This window comes from Bicyclus anynana, chromosome 4, assembly GCF_947172395.1.
Source record: "Bicyclus anynana chromosome 4, ilBicAnyn1.1, whole genome shotgun sequence".
In the NCBI taxonomy this organism is placed as follows: Eukaryota; Metazoa; Arthropoda; class Insecta; order Lepidoptera; family Nymphalidae; genus Bicyclus; species Bicyclus anynana.
The window spans coordinates 4,843,045-4,849,044 of NC_069086.1; positions in this window are offsets into that span (position 1 = coordinate 4,843,045).

The window sequence follows — 6,000 nt, forward strand, 5'->3', positions numbered from 1 at the left end:
TTGTTTCATCAATGTTTAACCAAGTTTGTTGAAGAAAAGTTGAACTATATTACCTTCTGCCTTCTGCCTTTCTTGATGAGTACTGTTTACCAACAAAGAAATTAGAAATGAAGGTAGAAAACGCATGTCATTTCATAACTTTTTTATTTTAAATGATGTATGATTTGTTTTATAAAATGTTATTTAAATATATTACCTAACCATTGTAATTGTTCTCGTTTTATTAATCAAATTTATTTTCGTTAATTTAAGAACAAATTAATTATAGTTTTTATTAGGTGTGAAATGACTAGTGATTTATACCCATATTTTTAATTTGTTTGTTGGTATACAGTACTCATCAAGAAATGCTGTAGCCTAAGTATACCTCGCAAATTGATAGGACGCAAACAGCCGGTGGCGTGCACAAACGCTCAAAGGCAATCAGGGTAGGCATTCATCTCCAATACGGGTTCCTAATGACTCCTCAGGGTAGGCATTAGGCAGTGCATTTTTGCATCTATGAAGTGAACGCCACTGCAAACAGTGAATGTTCTGTATCCAGGTATTTAATTATTTAAATTGTATTATGTGATGGTGATAAAGGCCATCCATAAAGTTTTCACATATTTAAGTAACAAAAACAAACAAACAAACTTGCTAACGTCGACCGTTTATTGGCATTCTAGGGCAATAGTCTGTCTATCATCAATAACGTCTCTCATAGCCTGTTATTTTGCTCAACTAAAATAAACCGAGGCGGACACTCGCAGTGTAACGGTACTGAGGCGCTGCAATATCTGAGATCAAAGAATGACAGCAAGTGATTGATGCGAAGCTACTGTGAGAGACACATCGCCTCCTGACACCGACCGCGGACACTCGATGATCTTCGCGACACTAAAGGTTAACCTACACAAGGAGATTCTCGGATGTGACAGTTTCTTTCTATTAGAATGAGAGCATAACTTATATACCTACCTCATATGCCTACCCACGAAAAAATAAAGTTTGTCAGCCCATACTCCTACCACAGCAGGGGCGGATATATCAATGATATGGGCCCCCCGGACTACAGGGTTCCCTTACGTGTGAAATCAAAAATAGTAAAATGTAATTCACAATCTCACTTTATCTAGTGCTTCCCGAAAAAACATCTCCAAGGCAAGCTACGCTATTGTACTATAGCTAACTATGGTAGGCGACTATGGAATTTACTCTGTGCCATCTTTCGGAGGTTAGCAGATTTCAAGGGTCCAGACTTAGAGACAGGAGATTAGTTTTAGAGTGATAAAGAAGTTATCACTTTAAAATTTGTGAGGGTAAACCGCTTCGTAACATAACGCGTTACGGCACTACTCTGACTGGCTTCCCTTTCTCTCACGGCAGCACGTTTAACTGTCTAGCGTCCCGAGACGTTTCATTAATAAAGGATGACGTTTTACCACAAAACACAAAGTGCAGGATGATTACTAAGCAATATTATCGCAATAAATGTATTTTTTTTATAAATAACTAGCCGACGCCCTGCGATTATACCCTCGTAGTTCCATTTCTCGTGAGTATACGGAAATAAAATATATGATATTTACAAATAACGTGGTTTTCTAATAGTGAAAAAAATTAAAAATCGATTCAATAGATCCATTGGTTACCTCCTACAACATCACAAACTATACCTCTTAATTATATTAGTATAGACATATTGAGGTTTTAGACTTATGTGTGAAGGTAACTAAAATAAATATGATTACGATCAAATAAAGTTATTTAAACGGGTATACTGCCAACACATTAAACAATCCAACCGAAAATATGAACAGGGAATTGATTGAAAAGCATTCACGAATCGTTTATTAAAACCGCAGACAATCGGCCGATGGAAAATCGTAAACGATTTGAAACGAAGCGGTACCTATCAGTGGCGAAGAATGGAATTTAGATGAAAGTAAGCCGTCCAAAAGAAAACGAAATTTATACAGCGTGATACAAACTCCTGTTTCTCATACATCTAGATACAGTACAACAATGAATATGCATGGATTTTTAAAAGTAACCCGGTGGGAATCGGCTTGCGTGAACTCTTCGCCGCTGGTACCTATACGTAGAAAAGTTTTTATTGTTTGTGCTAGACAGAATAAACTGTGGTATATATAAATTTAAATAGTCACCGAGGTGACGAATGACCTACCCCATGACAACATTGGGGTGAAAATCTGGAACATCTAGTCAAACCATGAAAGGTAAAAGGACGAGTAACTATTTAAATAGTCCCTGTTAGGATATACTGGCTGACTTGAATTTGGTTAATACGCTGCCGCGTATCTCGATTACAATAAAAGCCTTTTAGGATGATTTCATATAGATCCAGACATAAATGCTATATTGCGGAAAATGCGGAAAAGCGTATATTGTTAGAATATAGATTATTGTTAAGTACATGTACAGTTTATTAATTAAAAAAGGATGTTTTATGGTACAAGTTAATTTTATTTTCCTTTGTAACTACAATAATATATCAAACAAAACTTTTAGTAACAAAAACTGCGAGATATACTCGTAAGTAGATATATATGTTGAAACCGTGCGAATAGGAAAATACGAACATACTAGAATTATTTACAAATTATATTATAGTATATTAATAATTATAATTATACGCTCGACAATCGTAACAATCCTTGGTCAGTCGCCTAGTAAAATATTTTTTTAATATTGTAAACAATTTATTTTCCAGGGTCGGTAGGTGTATAAAACTGGCCACTTGGCTAGAAATGGCTATTATATGAGAGCGCGTTGAACGCTGAAGTTAACAACTCGAGAGATCGTAAACTCGCAAACAGCTATAGTCGTTATTTTAAATTAAAAAGCATTACGTTTTGCAAGCGCCTTCTTACATGAAAATTAATTTAGTCTATGGTGTATTTCTCATGGAGAGCTTTTTATGGTATCAATTTATTAAATATTTGGTGCACAATAACTTGACATCTGGCTAACAAACACAAACCAACACAGTACAAACATCATTCTAGCCAGATGTCCAGTTAATCTGCAAGAGCTGTACTTATTATTTAGTACTTGCATTAAATGATAATTTTATACTATAGATCGGTTACGTCCCTTTGAAATTACCGCAAAAAGTGATCCGAATTATTAATTAATTAGGCTACAACACTGAGCGCACACATGCAAAATTTTGTCTTTAATTCTGTTATATATTTATGCATATATAGTTTTTATACTTCCTGAACACTCAACTCGACATTGTAGACGATATTTAGGTATTATTTGTTTAAATAACGTTCGTTGTTGACCACAACTAACATTGAGTTGACTATTTTCCTAGTTTTTCATGCGCTAGTAACACATCTAACAGTATTTAATATCATTGCTTGGATTTAAAAGAACCGTCGTTTTTACAGTTTATCTGCCCATGCATTTTACTAAGGTAAAGTATGGTAGGCAATTATGAATTTCTGTAGTGCCTTAACGTTCTAAACCACAAATTTAACAAAGTTAAAACCTCTCAATTAATCTCCACTTAAGTAGGTAATAGGTATCTATCTAATTTTATTTAAAGAGTTCTAAATTTACGTATACAACATCTATTTAGAACTCTTTAAATTAAAACCTACTGTTTTATAGTCTTTTATACGCTTACAGCAATAAAAGTCCAAGAAAATATATATAACACCCACACACCAAGTAATGGTTCTTATAAAACACCGAGCATACTTTCTACCGGGAAGATAATTATCTAAGGAAGGAGAGAATTTCGTAATCTAAAACGCTTTTATCAATCATATCGGTTGTTCAAATAACTTCGTAACTGTGATGTAGCTACACCTACGTCTTAATTTGTACTAGTCAGCTGGAATGCCGAGATCTTATCTCTGATAATGTAACGTAAGACAATAATAATTTTATACTATAGACTAGCGGACCCGCTCAAGCTTTGCTTTGACTTATTAATTTATTTATTTGCACTTCTTCCCTATCCCTACCTTACACTACCCTACTCCTACCCCTACCCCTACCCTACCCCTACCCTACCTCTACTCTACCCCTACCCTAACCTACCCTACAACTACGCTACCCTACCCCTACCCTATCCCTATACTATAAACCTACCCTACCACTACCCTACGCTACCCCTACCCTACCCCTACTCTACCGCTACCCTACCCCTATCCCTATACCATACCCCTACCCTACCACTACCCTACCCTAGGATTTGGGGGTTTGAAAAATTGATGTTGGCCGATTCTCAGACCTACTGAATATGCACAAAAAATTTCATCAAAATCGATCAAGCCCTTTCGGAGGAGTATGGCAACGAAAACTGTCTCACGAGAATATTATTAGATAAGTTACGCCGCTCTACAAAAAGTGATCCGAATTTAGCTACTCCACTGAGCGCACTCATGAACAATTTTGTCTTTAATTCCATTATATATTTATGTATATATAGTTTTTACATCCTGAACACACAACTCAACATTGTAGACGATATTTATGTATTATTTGTTTTAATAACGTTCGTTGCTTAATAAGCGACTAATGAAATTAAGTCAATTTTCCACATTTGTCCGCCTCGGTTTTAGTGCCCCATCTTTAGTACCTATAAAATATCATTGACGTAAGGTTACTAAATATTATTCTACTCGATGCTTCGCTTGCAAGAATTTCCAATATAGATTATCTGCTTATTTATCTGCGCTATTATAAAAATGGGTGGTTGTTTTTACAATTTTATGTAAAACCATTTTGGTTCTAATATTTAGGGGAGTTGAATCTAAACGGTTTTTAGAATCTATCATTCAATATCCCCTTAACAGGATTTGATTAAGTTCTCGGAGTTTAAAAGCGCAGACATAACCTACCAACTTCTTTCTTTTTAAATTTTACTTTTACCTTATCATCTAATCCCATTTAATAGAGCCTCAGCAAATTACTTTTACATTAAAATTGTAGAGAAGCAAAAATTTTGTAAAATCAGTACCCCATTTGTAAATTACCTAAGTAGATAAATATACTAAGTTAAGCATACCTATATCACTGATTTCGTATATCTACCCACTTATTTCTAAAAAAATAAGGAATTTGAAATAAGTATACCAAAGTACTTATATAAAATATCTTCTTAAACATACAAGACACAAGTATTAACACGAGATATGAAAGCATTATATTTCATAAAGGTTTGAATTATGACTATAATAAACGCGTCCTCCAAACTATAATGAGTGATTGATCGTAGTTGTTAAGTAATTCGACGATAAAGAGGCGACAACACCAAATTCCTACAGCAAGAAAAAAGATGACACCGCCGTAAATAAGGCTAACTGCAGCCGCCGACGTAAACTCTGACCGCTTTGAGAATTTACGTTAATTCTGACATCAATTAGATGGTCATATAAATTCAAAATAAACTGTTGATATAACTTTGTAGTAATTTAATTGCAGTTAAGGTTTTGAAACAATATTTTTTACAATTTTTACATTATTATATAATTTAACTTTAGTAAAAAATCAGACTTATTTTTAGAGTTGATCCAGTAATTTTACAGTAGATCATCCTATTCTGCTATCCTAGTGATCTTATTAATATATAAAAGCGAAAGCTTAGTCATTACTACATCTCGAAAGCTTGAGGTACAAAGTTGATTTTTTTCCGCTAGTACCTATTACAAATGCGAAAGATCGTGGGAATTGATAATTTACGTATAAAATATGAATGACTAATACTTTCTGGACTGATATGATGATGATGAATACTTTCTGCCAAAAATCCGTCCTGTAGGATTTGATGTAGCACATTAGGTACGAGTAGATTATACTCGTATGACATAAAGAATGTTTGTTACTCAATCATTCCAAAACGGTTGCAAAGATCTGAATGAAAGTTCGCAGAGAGAGAATATAATTTGGAGTAGTATATAGGCTTGATTTTATCCTGATAATCTAACGAGATAGATCCAATTGGGGATAATCGCTGTACAGAATTAGTAAACAAAAAAA